The 19,579-nt window shown below is 36.9% G+C and overlaps 1 protein-coding gene across 8 annotated transcripts in view; it reads left to right on the top strand.

The window, feature by feature from the left end:
• LOC138697814 (transcription factor SOX-5-like) overlaps nucleotides 1-19,579 on the top strand; it is a 970,705-nt gene that overhangs the window by 488,341 nt on the left and 462,785 nt on the right. The window contains exon 1 of one of the 8 annotated variants that reach the window (XM_069823344.1): nucleotides 15,684-16,700. The exons of the other annotated variants lie outside the window; for them this stretch is intronic. The gene's annotated coding sequence lies outside the window, so the exon portion shown is untranslated. Of the gene's footprint in view, nucleotides 1-15,683; nucleotides 16,701-19,579 lie in introns of those variants that run through there. 8 annotated transcript variants of the gene reach the window in all.

The following is a 19,579-nucleotide window of genomic DNA, read 5'->3' as shown; positions in this document are numbered from 1 at the left end:
CACTGATAACGCAGAACCCGTAGCGTTTATAACTGCCTGCCTCTGTGCAGCCTTTGCGACTGTTGAGTTATACGTTTTCACACATAGAAATTTAGAAGTGGATTCATTCGTCTGATTAAAAACTTCTTCCTCAGTTTCTCCGCTTCAAAAGTGGTGTAGTTATAAAAAAAACACATTTCAATGCAGCATTTTTCCCTTCGAATTAATTTATACTTATGTCCTTTCAGAGCAAGAGTATAAAATATAAAAACGGAAAATAATTTCACCGCTGTACTCCAACATTTAAATTGTAGTTATACATCAGTTGCTTGTTTTATGCTGGAATCAGTTGAGTGATTGGGGGGCTTGATGCTTCATTTGGCAGAGCCACTGGCTGCAGTGTTGCAGTCTAATCCTGATCAGGGGTATCCAAACTAGAAGTACACCTCATTGAGTCACAAAAATTAATCGTAAAATTGAAGAATTGTTTTATTAAGTCAATTATTATTTTTAACTCAAGTGGAGATGTATTCTTAGTATTAATCTGTTTTATCGTGCATTAGACAAAAAACAACTTTTATCGTTCAACAATCCACACCTGTGGAGTAACGGTTAGCGCGTCTAGCCGCGAAACCAGGTGGCCCGGGTTCGATTCCCGGTCGGGGCAAATTACCTGGTTGAGGTTTTTTTCCGGAATTTTCCCACAACCCAATATGAGCAAATGGCGGATAACATTCGGTGCTGGACCCCGGACTCATTTCACCGGCATTATCACCTTCATCTCATTCAGACGCTAAATAACCTAAGATGTTGATAAAGCATCGTAAAATAACCTACTAAAAAAATGGTTCAACACTTTTGAAGTCGTCTTGATGATCTTTTTTTCTGTTACGGAGGAAGGTCCGAAGACTTGCCCCGCAGCCTGAGGCATATTGTAATTAATTATGTTTTATTTAACGACGCTCGCAACTGCCGAGATTATATCAGCGCCGCCGGTGTGCCGGAGAATTTTGTCCCGCAGGAGTTCTTTTACATGCCAGTAAATCTACTGACATGAGCCTGTCACATTTAAGCATACTTAAATGCCATCGACCTGGACTGGGATCGAACCCGCAACCTCGGACACAGAAGACCGACTGCGCTATCCAGGCCGACCTGAGGCTTGTTGTACTAACCTCTTTAGCTAGGATGATTGAAGTCCGCAGGACCGCATTCATGTAGCCTAAGTATCGTTATTCATTGTTTGGTGCCATCTATCGATTCAGCCACACGGAGTCTGCGATGAACGCTTTTGAATATAACTTACTGTATAAAAACCTAATCTATTTCACATCCAAAGAAATTCTGTTGTCTAGCTTCACTTTCATTCTCATTGAATCTGCCTCCTTAAATATGATGATTAGCGAACGAATTTCTAGTTCCGTACCTAATTATTTCGTTTGCTACGTCCTAGACGCATGTTATTTAGATAGCTCTACGTTTCGTATAAACAGGATCCACCTATTAAAATTCTATAAGACCTGAAAATCCATAAAATGCTATAAATGCTTAAAAGCTATGTTTGTCTCTAAAAAGCGTCTTTTTAGTAAGTATAGGTAGCTCCTACACATGCCATGAAGGTACTTGGGGGGGGGGGGGAAATAGCCCCATGCTTTCTTGACCTCGGCACTAGAAATGAAGTGGTGTGGTCGGCACCACGCTCCGACTGTCTTTTACCCCCAGGACAGACCCGATACTCAATTTAATAGGAGACTGAGTAAACTTATGGACGGCTCTGGAAGTTCTGCAACGAGAAAATCCCGTCAGGACCTGGGATCAAACCCCGGACCTTCCAGTTTTTAACAAGTTGCTCTACCCAACCGTCTTAAAAAAATAAAAATACCTGTATTATAAACGTAAAAATACCCCAACAACTAATAAATACTATTTAAAATGTAAAAAACATAATTATAGGCTATATCTTACAGACAAACACTGGTATGGCAAGTTCGTTCTATATTGGTCCTAGAAGGGAAGGAAGTTGATTTTACCTAACTTTCTGGAACTGAAGTTTATATGGAAATGTCCATCTAACATAAAAAGAGTGTTAGGTTGTTCAGGTTAGGCGAGAGCTTACAAATTCGTTTCCGCGTCAATGCATCCTCGTTATGTTTATTGTTTATTTATAACATGTACAAAAATACAGACTTAATTCTTCTCTGAAGGAGTAAAAACTCGTGCTCGAGGAGTTATCTAAACACATACTTAACACAAATAGAGATAATTATTTGACACAAAATGATTCAAGGAAAAAAAACATAGAGATAAATTAAGTTTAAAAAATACAAATTCAATTTTAATAATTTCACTCATATGAAAACATATAGGCCTACATATTAAACCAATATATAGGCTATGCCCTATTCTTAAAAAATTAAATTCATGACCCTATTTTTTAATTTTTTGATACTAAAATTTTCCAAATTTGGGTATTTTTCAATTGTTTTATTATATAACCTTGGATCAAAGTAGGTAGGCTACCATGGCTAAAAAATGGAACTGACCAATCCGCAATCAGTCCCTTTGACCAATGGAATTTGAATCTTGAGTTCAGTGGAACTCATTGTCAGCACCAGTTATTTGTACAGTGTTACTATAAATGCACAAACGATTAGGGAAAACACGGAAATTTTACTTGAAGCAAATAAAGCGATAGGTTTGGAAGTAAATCCCGAAAAGACAAAGTATATGATTATGTCTCGTGATCAGAATATTGTACGAAATGGAAATATAAAAATTGGAAATTTATCTTTTGAAGAAGTGGAGAAATTCAAATATCTGGGAGCAACAGTAACACATATAAATTATACTCGGGAGGAAATTAAACCAGAATAAATATGGGAAATGCCTGTTATTATTCGGTTGAGAAACTTTTATCATCCAGTCTGCTGTCAAAAAATCTGAAAGTTAGAATTTATAAAACAGTTATATTACCGGTTGTTCTTTATGGTTGTGAAACTTGGACTCTCACTTTGAGAGAGGAACATAGGTTAAGGGTGTTTGAGAATAAGGTGCTTAGGAAAATATTTGGGGCTAAGAGGAATGAAGTTACAGGAGAATGGAGAAAGTTACACAACGTAGAACTGCACGCATTGTATTCTTCATCTGACATAATTAACATTAAATATTAAATCCAGACGTTTGAGATGGGCAGGACATGTAGCACGTATGGGCGAATCCAGAAATGCATATAAAGTGTTAGTTGGGAGGCCGGAGGGAAAAAGAACTTTAGGGAGGCCGAGACGTAGATGGGAAGATAATATTAAAATGGATTTGAAGGAGGTGAGATATGATGATAGAGATTGGATTAATCTTGCTCAGGATAGGGACCAATGGCGGGCTTATGTGAGGGCGGCAATGAACCTCCGGGTTCCTTAAAAGCCAGTAAGTTACTATAAATGATCTTTCCGATTACGAACTTGGATAACTATCGTTACGAGGCACTCAGAAACATGATATTGGTATCAATGGAAAGAGAAACTCAAATATTTTTGTTATGTTGGTGAACCTGTCGCATATTTATTAATTTCGTTGCTAGGAGACGGTATAACAGAAAAATGTTTGCAAACGAAGATAATGATTTGTGATTTTTTTCTGTGGGGTTTTATAAAACAAGTATATCAGCCACCATTACCACCTACCATTGAGGATCTTTGTGTCCGCATCACAGAGGCCATTGCACTGGTGGATGGTCCAATGCTACAACGTGTATGGCAGGAAATTGACTACAGACTTGATGTGTGTCGTGTGACACAAGGAGCTCACATTGAGCACATGTGACATTTACGGTTGTGAACCAAATGTTTCTTTCTGTTTCATGTTTCATGTTTTCCAGTGAAAAATTTTTAAAATTGTTGGAGTTTCTGTTTCTGTTGATACCAATTTCATGTTTTCTAATTTTTACTGATTTAAGAGTAGCACATGTGATTTAACCGAATGCATAACAAAATATATTTGACTTTCTCTTCCATTGATACAAAAATCATGTTTATAAGTGTCTCCTAACGATAGTTACTCAAGTTTGTAATCGGAAAGATCATTTATAGTAACACTGTATATAAATTCCATCTAAAATTGAATATTTACTGAAATTAAAGTTATTAATTGTTAATTTTATATAAACACTTAAAAGTCCTAAATTGGATTTTATGAAGTCCTAAACCTCACTCTTTTTTTTAGCACCTAGAAATCCTTTCCCCAATGATGATATTTCTTTCTTGCACAAGTTCTTTCAAAACATTGTTTACACATTTCATTAAGTTAAAAAAACTGCTGATTGTGTGAATGCTAATTTTACTCGCACTAGATCTTTCTTTTTAAATACGATGATATTTGTTTTCTGCATGAGTTTTGTTCAAAACATATTGTTTGCACATTTCATTTAGTTCACGAACTGCTGATTGTAAGATTGCCAGATTTCCTCTTTCTATTTAATTTGTAATAACTCTTCCATTGTAAACGAAATATAAAACGCTACTTTTAAATGTTACACATAGGCTAGTTCTATTAGGCCTATAGATATTTGATAAGTGACAACAATTTCTATAACACTGTACGTGTGTTTTTTCTATATCTGTGTTGTACACGGAACGTGGCAACGTCGCCTTGAAATGGCGTGGTCTGTACTGTTGTAGAAGCTTTGTAAGAGCATGATATTTAGTTTTGTAGGCGTGTAGGATGCTGTAGAAAGAATGATGGTGTTATTTACTTCCACTTTGTTTAACCAACTCGTCAATTATACGACAAACAGTGCTCGCACCTGATAATAGCCAACATTTCTTCTCTTGAACTGGATGCTAGAGTTGCCGTAATTATGAAGTTCTGGGTTTATGGGGGCCTTTTTAATGGCCTCATTCTACGAGGGCATTTTGAATAGCTTGCTGACACCTCGTTACAATTTAAAAGTCTGACCTCTTAGCGGATCTCGCCCTGCTGTGTTGTCGAGCTGCTCACCCGTCTTTCTAAAGGACGATCCTGTTATTCACTTTTTCACTGCGTTTCGCTTCTTATGAGGTAAATGTAGCCTATAATAGAAATTTGTGCGCAAGACTGTTTATTTCGAAAACGTTGTCACTTCTCTACACCAGCAAAATTCATTTCGGTAAGTCGTACATATGCAGACCTATAGGTCCTCATACATACATACATACATACATACATACATACATACATACATACATTCATACATAGCCTACATACATACATACATACATACATACATACATACATACAGGCACGCACGCGCACGCACGCACACACACAAACACACACACGGTACATCGGTGGCTTAACAGTACATTATGCAACGAGCCTATAATGATAGTAATTAAGACGCAAGTATGGATATTTATGAAACGAACGCAAGCGAGTTTCATAATATTCATACGAGCGTCTTAATTACCATTATAGGCCTAAGCAAGTTTCATACGACTTTTTATGCTCGACCATATTTCTAACTTGAAATTATTCAGATGTATACATTGTATTTGTATCTTACAAGATCGGAAGTGACCTTGTTCTAGGTCGTGAATTGTGAGATGTGCGCAGACGCGAAAGTATTGATTTTTTCCGAGGAACAATAATGTCATTGACCTTGATGTAATCCCGTTAAACTTGATATAACCTTGATTATTGAATTCGACATTGAAAAACGAGATGACAAATTGAATTTATTTGAATATTATTTACAATTAACGCTAATTATTATAGTAACAGAACATAAACTTCTGCGACAGTATTGGATTTCCAGCCTCCGTGACTTTTCGCTAATTCTCTTTCGATTGCATATCCGAGAATAATCGATACTTGCGGTTTTATAACGGTACAAAGCTGACTTGTCATTGGCTGAACACCTGTAAGCTGAGTTGTCATTGGCTGAACACCTGTACTTTAATGAGTAGGTATACTTTAATGACATGCATTAAAGGACTGCTACCAGGTGTATAAACTACATTTCGGCATGGTCGAGCATAAAATAATGAAAATGCCAGTACTTAAGGAAATAAGAAAGTGAACTTCAAAATATATTCAGTGCATCTCGTGTGGGTTCAATCTTCTCTTAAGCTATATTATCAAGTTTACATCAACTGTCGAGTTTATCCCAATTTATGGTATGGAAAATAGTTAATTTCTGAGGAAATACTGTGGAGTACGCCACTCAATAAGATCTGCAATAAAAAAAAATATTGTCCCCTCCCGCCGGCTAAGACTGAAATGATGTCCTTGTTTTTGAGGCTACTAATATTGATTTTTCTCACAGGAAATAGGCTATGTACAGAGTTCAAATGGTGCATAAATATGTTTAGAAATAAACTGAATTTGACATCCAGATTCGAAAAATTATATATTTCAAACTATGATTCACTTGAAAGTAAGAAGCAGAAGGATTTAAGTTTATTCTCAATTTCTCGAACTTATAACATTTTTCAGATTAGATGGGTGTAAAAGTCTTGGAGGTTTCTAAAATAAAATTAATAAGAACCATATATAACAGTTACAGTACAGCATAAAAATATTAAATAAGTAATTTCTCTGCTGTGTTATCATATGTACTCTACACACATTTAACTTGCCTGCCGCTGGAGCGCTACTGTCGCATCAGCTGTCGAGTGTTGACAAAAATAGTGTCAGAGTTTCGCGACTGTATGTATTAGACTGTGCTTCTGCTATGAAAAGTATTACATGGCGACACGAATCTCCCAGCAACACTTGCAAATGTTTAACATTATCCAATTCTTTTAGTAGGTTATTTTACGACGTTTTATCAACATCTTAGGTTATTTAGCGTCTGAATGATATAAAGGTGATAATGCCGGTGAAATGAGTCCGGGGTCCAGCACCGAAAGTTACCCAGCATTTGCTGGGAAAACCCCGGAAAAAACCTCAACCAGGTAACTTGCCCCGACCGGGAATCGAACCCGGGTCACCTGGTTTCGCGGCCAGACGCGCTGACCGTTACTCCACAGATGTGTAGGCTACCATACACACATTTATAGTCTCTTAGATCGTCAGCAGCAGTTTTGAAATGAAGTAACATAACATTTAGGCCTAGTTTATTTTTGTATTTATGTTTTTTTCATTTATATACCTATTAATTTTTTTTCTTACTTGTGTTTTTTTGCATTAATATCTGATTAATTTCACCTTTTTGTTTCTATTACTCCACATTTTTCGCTTTCTTTAATCCTTCTGCCTTTTTTTTCCTGTCTGTCTGTCTGTCTCTCTCTCTCTCTCTCTCTCTCAATGCGTTCTCCTTTTATTTATTTCTTTCGTCTTTTATTTCTTTGTTTATTCCCCTCTTTTCCCCTTTGTTTCTCTCGTCCTTCGTGGCATAGTATTCTCCTTAATTCCTTCTCGTCTTCGTCCTAACCCAAGACTCCAGTTTACTCTCAGAATTGGACATATCACACACTATCTCGATCACCCCTTTTGCCCGCCGAGGGGTTGGCTGCTAATAAATACAAGTGCAGCTGGCTGTGTAATTAGTTCCGAGCGCCGTTGAACCAGTTCACGTTGGGGTAATCAGAAGGAAAGACACACCACTGATATGCCTTTGTCTCTCATGCATTAGGCCTACACGTTTAGGCTTAAGAATGAACATCACAGCTTTCAAATTTGTAATGGAATTTCTAATGATGTATTGCATTTTGTGTCCGACGGCGCCACGGTGTCCGTGGTTCAATTCCCTGGCGTGGGCAATGAAAGAAATTTATTTTCCGTCTAAGGGACTGGGCTGTTGTCCGTTATGTTATGTTTGTCCTGTGATGTCTCTCCGCTGGCCCTGCGTCGACGTCGTGCGTGTTAATCCCACATAGGTAGAACCTACAGGGAGGTCCGCAATGTGTGGATGTGTCTTAGTATCGATTCAAAGGAAATATTCTTTCTTCCCTACACTGTATAGACTTGTAAGTCGGAAGATAAAACAGGTAGAGAGGAAGAAATATTTTGTTTTGGTTCATTGATCTATTAATTCATAGTGTTCTGCCCAAGGGCAGGTCTTTCACTGCAAACACAGCATTCTCCAGTATTTTCTATTTTCTGCCTTCCTCTTTGTCTCCGCATATGATCCATATATCTTAATGTCGTCTATCATCTGATATCTTCTTCTGCCCCGAACTCTTCTCCCATTCACCATTCCTTCCAGTGCATCCTTCAGGAGGCAGTTTCTTCTCAGCCAATGACCCAGCCAATTCCTTTTCCTCTTTCTGATCAGTTTCAGCATCATTCCTTCTTCATCCACTCTTTCCAACACATCTTCGTTTCTTACTCTGTCCATTTCATACGCTCCATCCTTCTCTATATCCACATTTCAAATGTTTCTATTCGCTTCGTCGTAATGTCCATGTTTCTGCCCCATACAATGCTACACTCCACACACAACACTTCACTAGTCTCGTCCTTAGTTCTTTCTTCAGAGGCCCGCAGAAGATGCTCTTTTTTCTATTAAAAGCTTCCTTTCCCATTGCTATTCTCCTTTTGACTTCCTGGCAGCAGCTCATGTTAATGCTTATAGTATACCCCAAGTATTTGAAGCTGTCCATTTGCCCTACTGCCTCATTTAGAATTCGCAAGTTTACGTTCTTTACTTTTCTTCCTATGACCATGGTCTTCGTCTTGTTGGCATTTATCTTCATTCCATACTGCTCACAGCTGTCATTTAGCTCCAGTAGCATATCCTTTAGTATCATCTCCTCTTCTGCTAACAACGCCATATCAGCAGCAAATCTTAGGCCTATACGCTTTATTCTTCTCCCATGTTCTGAAAACAGTTTTTCACTAAATCCTCCAAGTAGATAGATGTTGAACAGGGTATATGATAAACGGCATCCATGTCGTACTCCTCTTCCTATTTCACTTCTCCTCTTTTCATACTGGATTGAGCCTGAGACAAAGACTCAATTTTAGAAAACTAATTTTCAAATATATTGGCACTTAATACCATTTTTATGTCCAGTATTCAATTAAACACTCTTTCATATTTAAGTAGGCCTATCATAATAAGTTACAGCGAAGGCATATGACTTGGTTAGGAGAGAAGTATTATATGATATGCTTAGGCTACTGAATTTGGTATTCCCAAGAAACTAATTCGATTAATTAAAATGTGTCTCAGTGAAACGTACAGCAGAGTTCGTATAGACCAGTTTCTATCTGATGCTTTTCCAATTAACTGCGGGCTAAAGCAAGGAGATGCACTATCACCTTTACTCTTTAACTTCGCTTTAGAATATGCCATTAGGAAAGTTCAGGATAACAGGCAGGGTTTGGAATTGAACGGGTTACATCAGCTTCTTGTCTATGCGGATGACGTGAATATGTTAGGAGAAAATCCACAAACGATTAGGGAAAACATGAAAATTTTACTTGAAGCAAGTAAAGCGATAGGTTTGGAAGTAAATCCCGAAAAGAATAAGTACTTATAAATTATATGAGTATGTCTCGTGACCAGATTATTATACGAAATGGAAATATAAAAATTGGAGATTTAGCCTTCGAAGAGGTGGAAAAATTCAAATATCTTGGAGCAACAGTAACAAATATAAATGACACTCGGGAGGAAATTAAACACAGAATAAATTTGGGAAATGCGTGTTATTATTCGGTTGAGAAGCTTTTGTCATCTAGTCTGCTGTCAAAAAATCTGAAAGTTAGAATTTATAAAAACAGTTCTGTACAGTTGTGAAACTTGGACTCTTACTTTGAGAGAGAAACAAAGATTAAGGGTGTTTGAGAATAAGGTTCTTAGGAAAATATTTGGGGATAAGAGGGATGAAGTTACAGGAGAATGGAGAAAGTTACACAACGTAGAACTTCACGCATTGTATTCTTCACCTGACATAATTAGGAACATTAAATCCAGACGTTTGAGATGGTCAGGGCATGTAGCAAGTATGGGCGAATCCAGAAATGCATATAGAGTGTTAGTTGGGAGGCCGGTGGAAAAAAGACCTTTGGGGAGGCCGAGACGTAGATGGGAGGATAATATTAAAATAGATTTGAGGGAGATGGGATATGATGATAGAGAGTGGATTAATCTTGCACAGGATAGGAACCGATGGCGGGCTTAGGCTATGTGAGGGCGGCAATGAATCTTCCTTAAAAGCCATTTGTAAGTAAGTAAGTAGGCCTATGTAATAAGTTATAGCGATATCATTTGACAATCCAAAAGGGGGTTGGGTGAGAGCGGGGGGTGAAACCTAAAATGCAATTATTAACACTGATTTTAAACTTCTCCAAAATATCTAAATTAACGTCTTTTCTTTCCTTTAAATTAAATTAAAATAAATAGTTATTTAGACAGGGACGTTTTGAAATGAAACCCGGTGTGTAACTTAGGCTACAACCTAATTCTTGCACCTTTTGCGGCCACTGAAGTGTAGGCCTATGTGGATCCCAGTTAGAAAAACACTGCTATATAGCTACTGTTAAGATTTCTACGTTCACAAGATGAGTTGTTGTCCATAGTGACATCATTCTTACGAGTAAATGGATTCTCCTCACACACCTGAATTTAATGACATCAGATTTGTTTGGATCTCGTTTTGCAAAGTTGGGCGATTATTATAGGTTTGCATTGAAGCGAAAAGTCGTTAGTTGCTCTGTATGGGATTTTCTGCCACTTGGCATTCAGCAGCGCGAGGAGATGTAATTGACATGACATATAATTGTGTTCTGCTCTTTAAAAAATTGTCCCCGCTCGTAACTGCTACAGTGGAAAGCTTGACTTCTCCACTATGAAGAGTTTGAAGGTAGGCTAGTACGTATTTGTATAGATGTGAGGTAAGAGCTCTTGTAAAATGTATGCATTCCATTGGTGTTTACAAGCAACTGAACACAATGAGGTCTGTGGATACTTTTAGCAATATGTGCTATAAGTTTTACAAGATCAGTAAAAACATAAAGAATGGGATTATTGTTAAATACAGTGAAACCGTTAAAAATCTTGGCATTTTTATGGATAGCGATTTAAATTGGAACACTCAAGTAACACACATTTGCAAAAAAATATTTTCTCAACTTCACTCCTTGTTTCATATGAAAGAATCTCTACCACTTAGTCTAAAAAAGAATCTTGTTCAGACGTTTGTAATGCCCCATATTGATTATTGCGATTCCTTGCTAACTAATATAGGCCTAAGTTCACTCTTAGCTGAGAGACTACAACATGTTCATAATGTGTGCATACGATTCATCTGCAATACTTGTAAATTTGATCATATAAACCTTCCCTCCAGTTACTTTCATGGGCGCGTCTGAAGGAACGAAGAACAATACATTCACTGTCTCTTCTCTTTAGAATCATGCATACTTCTACTCCGAATTATCTGTTATCGCGCTTTCAATTTCTTACAAGTCTTCGAAACCGACATCAAGCACTTCTTTCTATCCCTCATCATAGAACGTCTTTATACTCATCTTCCTATACTGTAGAAATACCTCGCCTCTGGAATTCGTTACCTAATGATGTCAGGGACTGCCGACTTCATCACAATTCAAAATTAAATTGGAAAATTTTGTCTTAGTTAATGTTTTTTAGGTATTGCTAGAAGTATTGATTTGTGTTTTTTTTTCTTTTTCTTTTTTAATCTAGATTAAAATTGCAAGTTTCTTGTTTATGTTAGTTAATTAGTTAGGATAGAATTAATTATGATACTTAAGTACGGTACTCATTTAAAGTTTGTGTGACTGCAACCTGTGTATATTTTAGTGTGGCTTTCCTTTGTTTATAGTGGTTTTTTTTCTCTCTCTCTCTCTTTATTTCTTGTGTAGCTTTACTTTGTATATAGTGTATTTTTTTCTGTATATTTCTATTATTGTATTTGTATTACTGGTGTTGTGGAAGAGAAACCTGATGGCCTTAACTACACCAGAATAAATAAATAAATAAATATTTATATAAATAAATAAATAAAGACAGGTTTTCTTCAAATTTACACTGCAGAGCAATGGTTAAAGAATTAGATAATTGTGAAACTTATTACTACAGGTAATTTTTTTTTTTGTATCAACTAGGTATGCGATACATATTATTTACTTTTACATAGTGGTAGAAAAGAAACAGAAATTTAATTCCATAAGACGATGGCTCATTTAAAATTCTCTGGCAGTGAAACTTGGGTTTTAAGAGAATAGGCCATGCCCTAAGACAGAACTGGGCACCGAGAGCGAATCCAAACTCTAAACTGGGACGCTTAGCCTAATATTCACCTTTCACGGCATCAACGCTGCGCGATGTTCGGCGGGGAAGAAAGGATTTGAAGAGAAGTCATAATATGGCTCTCCGTGAGAGAGAGTAGAAATTGTTCGAGCTGAGTTCCCCCTCCCCCTGACTATTCGGGGAAAGAATAAGTTAGGATGGTTTAAAAATATTCTTTTTAATGTTAATAGCAACCGTATCTAAGTTAGACTGTTTTAATCTATAGCGAATAATAGGTAGAGCTATGTCCTGATTTTTTCCTGTAGCCTATGAGATTTTCTAGACGTTACGAAACTTTTTAATGTAACTGTTCTGAAAAAATCGAAAGTTAAAATGTGGCGCAATTTTTTATTCTTTAATAATAGCTAGGCCTATGTCTGTCTATGTGCCTTTATTTATCTACCTTTAATGCTATAGGACTATTCTGTTTGTCTTCAAGTAGTCTAATCTTTCATTTGCTAGGCATATTTTCTTTGCTTAACTTAGGCCTAACTGTTTTGAAAAAAAAAATAGTAAGTTCAAAATTTGGTGCAATTTTCAATTTTAAATTTCAAAAGATGATCCCTATCTGTTTATTCTTCTGTCTTGCCAGGTAGACCCTAGATCTATATAATGTTTTTATTGTGAACTTCGTTTCATTTGCTACATGTAGGCTATGCTTGTTTAAATCGAACTACCGGTACTTAAAGAAAATTGGAGTTCAACAGTGGTGCAGTTTTTAATTAAGAAAATTGTCTGTAGGCTAAGTTACTCGTTTTCCTATTGACTGTAGGCCTACTTTAGTTATATGCTGTTGTTTTCTCCGATAATTTTATTTCATTTGCTACTTTTTTGTCTGCCTATTCGAAGCAAGTATGAAATGTTGAAAAGTGGTGCAATTCTTAATCCCTGAAGAAATGTCTTTATTAGTGGTGTATAAGGTATGTCCTGCTGCATCCCTTGAGGATTAAATTTTATTATTTTATAAGTTTTAATTCCGATAAGAATTGATTATTCAAAAGTGGCGCAATTCGTAATCCCTCAAGAATGTATATTTATTAACCCATTTTGTAGGCATGTATCCTACTACATCCCTCTTGTATTCCATTTTACTACCTACAGGAATTTATTTCGGAATGAATTGAAGATTAAAAAGTGGCGCAGTTCTTAATCCATGAAGAATGTCTAATTTTGCTCCATCTTATAGGCATAGGTCCTAAATCCTACGTATCTTAAAGATTACATTTCATTTGCAACAAGACTTTATTTCGGAAATAATCTAAGAAGATTCAAAAGTGGCGGAATTCTTAATCCCTGAAGAATGTATTGTATAAGATATTTATTAGTCTACCATAAGGACTTAAGCCTACGCCTATCCTACTACATCACTTGAGGATTCCATTTCATTTGCTCTAAGATTTTATTCCGGAAAGAATCGACAATTTAAAAGTGGCGCAATTCTTAATCACTGAAGAATTGTTATTTATTACCCCTTCTTATATGTCTGTTCTACTTCACCCCTTGATGACTCTATTTCATTTCCTACAAGGTTTTATTTGAGTAAGAATCGAAGATTTTAAAGTGACGCAATTATTAAGCTCTGAAGAATATTGTTATTTATTACCCATTTTATAGGCCTATCCTATTACACCTATTATATCCCTTGAGGATTCGATTTCATTTCCTACAAGATTTTATTTGTGTAAGAATCGAAGATTCAAAAATGGCGCCATTATTAAGCCCTGAAGAATATTGTTATTTATTGCCCATTTTATATGCCTATCCTATTACACCTGTTATCCCTTGAGGATTCGATTTCATTTCCTACAAGATTTTATTTGTGTAAGAAGTTTTATTTGAGGTTTTATTTGAGTAAGAATCGAAGATTTTAAAGTGACGCAATTATTAAGCTCTGAAGAATATTGTTATTTATTACCCATTTTATAGGCCTATCCTATTACACCTATTATATCCCTTGAGGATTCGATTTCATTTCCTACAAGATTTTATTTGTGTAAGAATCGAAGATTCAAAAATGGCGCCATTATTAAGCCCTGAAGAATATTGTTATTTATTGCCCATTTTATATGCCTATCCTATTACACCTGTTATCCCTTGAGGATTCGATTTCATTTCCTACAAGATTTTATTTGTGTAAGAATCGAAGATTCAAAAGTGGCGCAAGTATTAAGCCCTGAAGAATATTATTTTGTTACCCATTTTATAGGCCTATCCTATTACACCTATTATATCCCTTGAGGATTCGATTTCATTTCCTACAAGATTTTATTTGTGTAAGAATCGAAGATTCAAAAGTGGCGCAATTATTAAGCCCTGAAGAATATTGTTATTTATTACCCATTTTATAGGCCTATCCTATTACACCTGTTATATCCCTTGAGGATTCGATTTCATTTCCTACAAGATTTTATTTGTGTAAGAATCGAAGATTCAAAAGTGGCGCAAGTATTAAGCCCTGAAGAATATTGTTATTTATTACCCATTTTATAGGCCTATCCTATTACACCTATTATATCCCTTGAGGATTCGATTTCATTTCCTACAAGATTTTATTTGTGTAAGAATCGAAGATTCAAAAGTGGCGCAATTATTAAGCCCTGAAGAATATTGTTATGTATTACCCATTTTATAGGCCTATCCTATTACACCTATTATATCCCTTGATGATTCGATTTCATTTCCTACAAGATTTTATTTGTGTAAGAATCGAAGATTCAAAAGTGGCGCAATTCATAATGCATAAAAAGTTTTACTGTCATATTCTAGTGATTTCATCGAGAATTTAAGTATTAAAAGTCTTCTTGGACTGCAGTATTCAGAGAAAATCTTTGCTATAGCTTGTGTATTCTACACGAGAATTATGATACGTGGTGGGAACTGAACCCTTGTGTTTCTGGTAGCACCAGAGGATCAAAACGGCCGGGGCTGTGCGCAGCGTAGCTCCCGCGTCCTCCGCCGTGGCCGCGGTGCGCTGACTGCTGGGCGTCGAGATGAATAGCCGCGTGCTGAGCAGGACAATCGATGGCACGTGGTTGGTCCGTTCACAGGTGCTCCCTTCCTTCCTCGGGCTCCCCGCGAGTCCAAACTCCTCCTCCGGCCACCGAACGAGCATAGTGGAAAAACCCTTCCTCTACACCAAGGCCACATCAGAGAATAGCATTTCAGAGAAAAAAAATCCAACCCAAAACTTGATACATTTCCTCCTGAATCCGAGACGTCTCGCTGGTTTCTTATACTGAAACTGCACGAGATTTTAAACTCCGTTTGTTAGGGTTATACGAGGGCGGTGTCTAGGTGCCTGTCAGGGGGGAGGGGCGACGAGGGGAGGGGAGAAATGGCCAAGGCGGGGAGATGATCCAGTGTGAAGATGCTGCGGCGAGCCTGCAGAGGGGTAGGGTCGGAGAGGGGGGGGGTCTGGGTGCGGGAAGCAACTTGTGCGGGGTAGAGAGATTTCAGTCTTGTAGATTCGCACAGACGCATTGCCTCACGCACAATACGTAGCCACACGCTTCCGCTCACCTCTCTTCATCAACAAGAAGCCAAAAACATTATGATAAGGGACGGCAACAGTTGTTGTGTTGGCAATTGTTTGGGTGTATCTGGTTACCGTGGCAGCCAGCAGAGCTAACGAGTTTGTGAGTATTCCGAGTGCATCGTTAAGCACATGTGTATGTGCTGGTCTATCCACTTCCAAGGCCACATATACTCATTCCTCAAGGTCGACATCCGATCTGCTCGAGAAGGAGAGGGAAGAACTCTTCGAAAAGAAGCAGTGTGACTTTTCTCACCAGCTGAGTGCTTACCCGCATCACCGTGTGACGACGGCCACTGCAGCTACCTGAAACCTCGAGTGAAGACGATACACGAAATGGGTACATTAACCACTGACATCTCGCTCGACAACGCTTATTGATTGTGAATTGTTTAATGCTCGTAAAGGGGTGGTGTTGTAGTAGCCAATCAGAGACAAGCGAAAAGAATCAAGCAGCAAAACAAAAGAAGATAAAAGACCGTGATGGTGGTGGCCGACAAGACAAGACCCCTTTCATCATTACACTTGCAGCTTGCTTGTGACTTGAGGTATATAGAGAGGGGAGGGGCCATGGAACAGTGAACAGAAGAGCATCGGAGGCGCGCACGTCTCTTGTCTCTCCTTTTACCCTTCCCCCCCCCCTAACCCCACCCCTCAGCGCTCCCTATCGTTCCGTCTCGCTCCCTCATCTGTGTCGGAGAGGGTTTTACTTTTGTGTGTATTTTTTTATTTAGTGTGTGTACATTATTTGTTTGGCGAGGGGAGGATAGGCTAGTATTCTCTCTGGACAAGACATTGCAGCAGTGTCTCGGGCGTGCTTGAAGTAGTTTGTGTTGGGACGTACGCACGATGCATTGAGTAAAAGTGTTGTAACGTTGTGTGCCTGAGCTACAGATCGCACGCATCTGCTGTGGGACGCCGCTCCTCTTCTGGACACGTGCTGCAGCATCCCCGGTAAGTTGGTCGCCTTAAAGAAACCGACATCATTCTATTATTGGTTGCCCTGCAGACGTCGTTCTTGCAGCAGCTTTGATAAAAACGTGTACCAATAATAAGTTACTACCGTGTAATTGTGACAGCTCGTGGATGTGTGTGAAAACGCTTGCTTAGCAAATGAAGTGAAAAATCACGTACAGTTTTAAGTGGTGTAGCACGTTATGTACGTTACTGTTGGAATGTGAAGTAAAGTAGCGCTAATAGAGTTAATGCACGAACGGCTTTTACTCTTTTCCGAAAACTGTGTTACTACTACGCCAAAATAGTTTATGTTCAGGACTTTCGTTAAGTTTAGATAGACCTATCTTTAAAAAGATGCAATGTACGTTATTATGTTTAAACCATCGGGTTTAGCCTATAATTTCGGATTAAAATACGAAATGTCGTAGTACACGAACTTTATTTGGCAGATGTCACAGTTTCTTTCCACGTGTTTCAGTTTTTATAACATTATTTTACTAAATACTCAATTACATTGTACGTAAATGGTAAAACATAATGTGTTTAAACCATCAGTGTTGAACTTATTACGCCTATAGAAACAGCTTAACGGAATTTTGGGCCAGTGTAAGATAGGTTAAGTGAAATTCTGCCCTTGGTCCCCTGCCCTTGAATATTTTTTGTGACGTCTGGAAACGATGTAGGCTAATGTTGAAGTCTTGTAGACCTATAACAGACTTAATTTTGGGTGTGCGAACTAAAATTACCGTAGAGAAATCTATGCAGAATAGGCCCTATATTTTACTGTGAAATTAAGATAAATCTAAGTTGTATTTCTTTGAAATACTTAGATTTCGTTATTGAAACGTTTAAAAAAGTTGACGTTATTTTCAAGTTCTGTATACTAAAACGATAGGCTATTGCTTAAATTGCGAAAAGAAATGTCTTTAAGGGAAATAGTGTTCTAACTCCTTTTAGCCTAACGGAAAACAGTTCGCAATTTTATATTAGTTGTAGAATATAATAGTAATTCTTCTAACGTCGAAGATACAGCGTTGATTGCGTGTGTTTGTATTAGGATTTATGATAATGTGGATGGAATAAAATCAGAATCGTTAAATGGTAAAACAAAATATGAACGTGTGAAAATAAAGTGACGTGATTGAAAACAATGTAGGCCTAAAGTGAGAAAATCAGAATTTAGTAGGTAGGCCTTTATGTAACTCTGAAAGTAGTTATTTTGTGTTGTTGAGTTTGTGCTCTAGAAATGTGACTTTTGTACCCCATTCAAATATTAGAAATACAGTATAATTTTATTGAGAGTGGCATCAGAAAGACACAATTCGCATTTTATTATTTAGCAGTTTGGTTTACTAAGCGTTCTGAATGTTTAAACATACATAGAATTTCATTAGAGGTTTAGATACTCACGAACTGCAGCCTTATAATCTATATGCCCACTAGTCTATTACAGCATAACTCCAGACATGTTTTTTGTCTGTGACAGAAAATGATAGCAGCCTGCAGTACTTAGCTACATACTGCCGAGCATTCATATTCATTATTGGATCATTTGACTCTCTGTAACCACATTGCTTTGCAGTAGACCTACACGTGCTGCTTAACTGTCAATAAGCACCAATCTTGTCGAATTATTTTATGGATATTTAATTATAATAATTTATAGGTTCTAAATGTCATTAAGTGGTAAAATAATATAAGATTTTGTTTGGACGGCTATAATAGCGGTCTGCTGTTGCAAATAATAATAATAATAATAATAATAATAATAATAATAGTCTAATAGATATAGACCATAATAATAATAATAATAATAATAATAACAATAACAATAATAGTCTAATAGATATAGACCATAATAATAATAATAATAATAATAATAATAATAATAATAATAATAATCTAAAACTGGTTTAACAATGTGTAGGGCCTACACATCTTCATCTTCCAGTGCCCAATATTCTAGTTTTTGAAAATTAATTTTAAACATTCTCTCCAATCTTCTCTGTCAACTCACTGTCCTTCCCCCAATCTTCTTTCCTTCATTGTTGTTTTCATTTCATGAATCCATGTAGTATTAGGTCTCCGTCTCTTCAACGTTTCGGCGGCAACCATTACAACACGTATAATAATAACATAGGCCCTAAGTTAGTATTGGTAGTTGTTTAGGCTATATGTCTGTATTTTAAAATTCATTTTACATTTTTTTTATTGTTTTCGATCTCCGGTAATGATTTGTAATGATTTCATAGGCTTTATATGAACTACCATTAGGCCTAGGCAAGCGTAAATGAATTTGTATTGGAAGAGTCCACTGCAAGAATAATGGATGTCACTTTCTTGTCGAAAATGAACCAAGACTGTCAATGCATAGCTTAAGACATGTAGAATGTATGAAGAGAGTTAAGTTATATGGCATTAACACTGATAGTCATTGTCCAGTAATGATCGGAAAATCACAGTTAAGCTTTGAGCATTTCAAACTTTCAATTGCTTCTCCTGAAAAATGTATTCCAAATGACATCCATCATTCTTGCAGTGGACTCTTCATTTGTTTACGTTATTAAATATGTTGTCAGCCATTTTAAGGATTTAAAATTATGATAAAAGTAATTGACCGAACCGCTATTCAACTTTCTCAAAATAGTCACGGCTTTAATATTTAAATTTAGAATATTAACAAAAATTAATATTGAAATTAATAATTTCAACATTTATTGAGAATTTATTGTTGAATTGCAACCGAGAAAAAGTTTACGTCATACAAGATCATTTGTAGAAATAATTACCCTACGGGTTGAGGCCAGCTATAAAACGTCCGTTGCCTGAAGAGAGAGTATTTCTGCAAACGTCCTTGTATATCAGCTGTTCCGTAT

This window comes from Periplaneta americana, chromosome 4, assembly GCF_040183065.1.
Source record: "Periplaneta americana isolate PAMFEO1 chromosome 4, P.americana_PAMFEO1_priV1, whole genome shotgun sequence".
In the NCBI taxonomy this organism is placed as follows: Eukaryota; Metazoa; Arthropoda; class Insecta; order Blattodea; family Blattidae; genus Periplaneta; species Periplaneta americana.
This window is presented reverse-complemented; position numbering and strand designations above follow the sequence as displayed.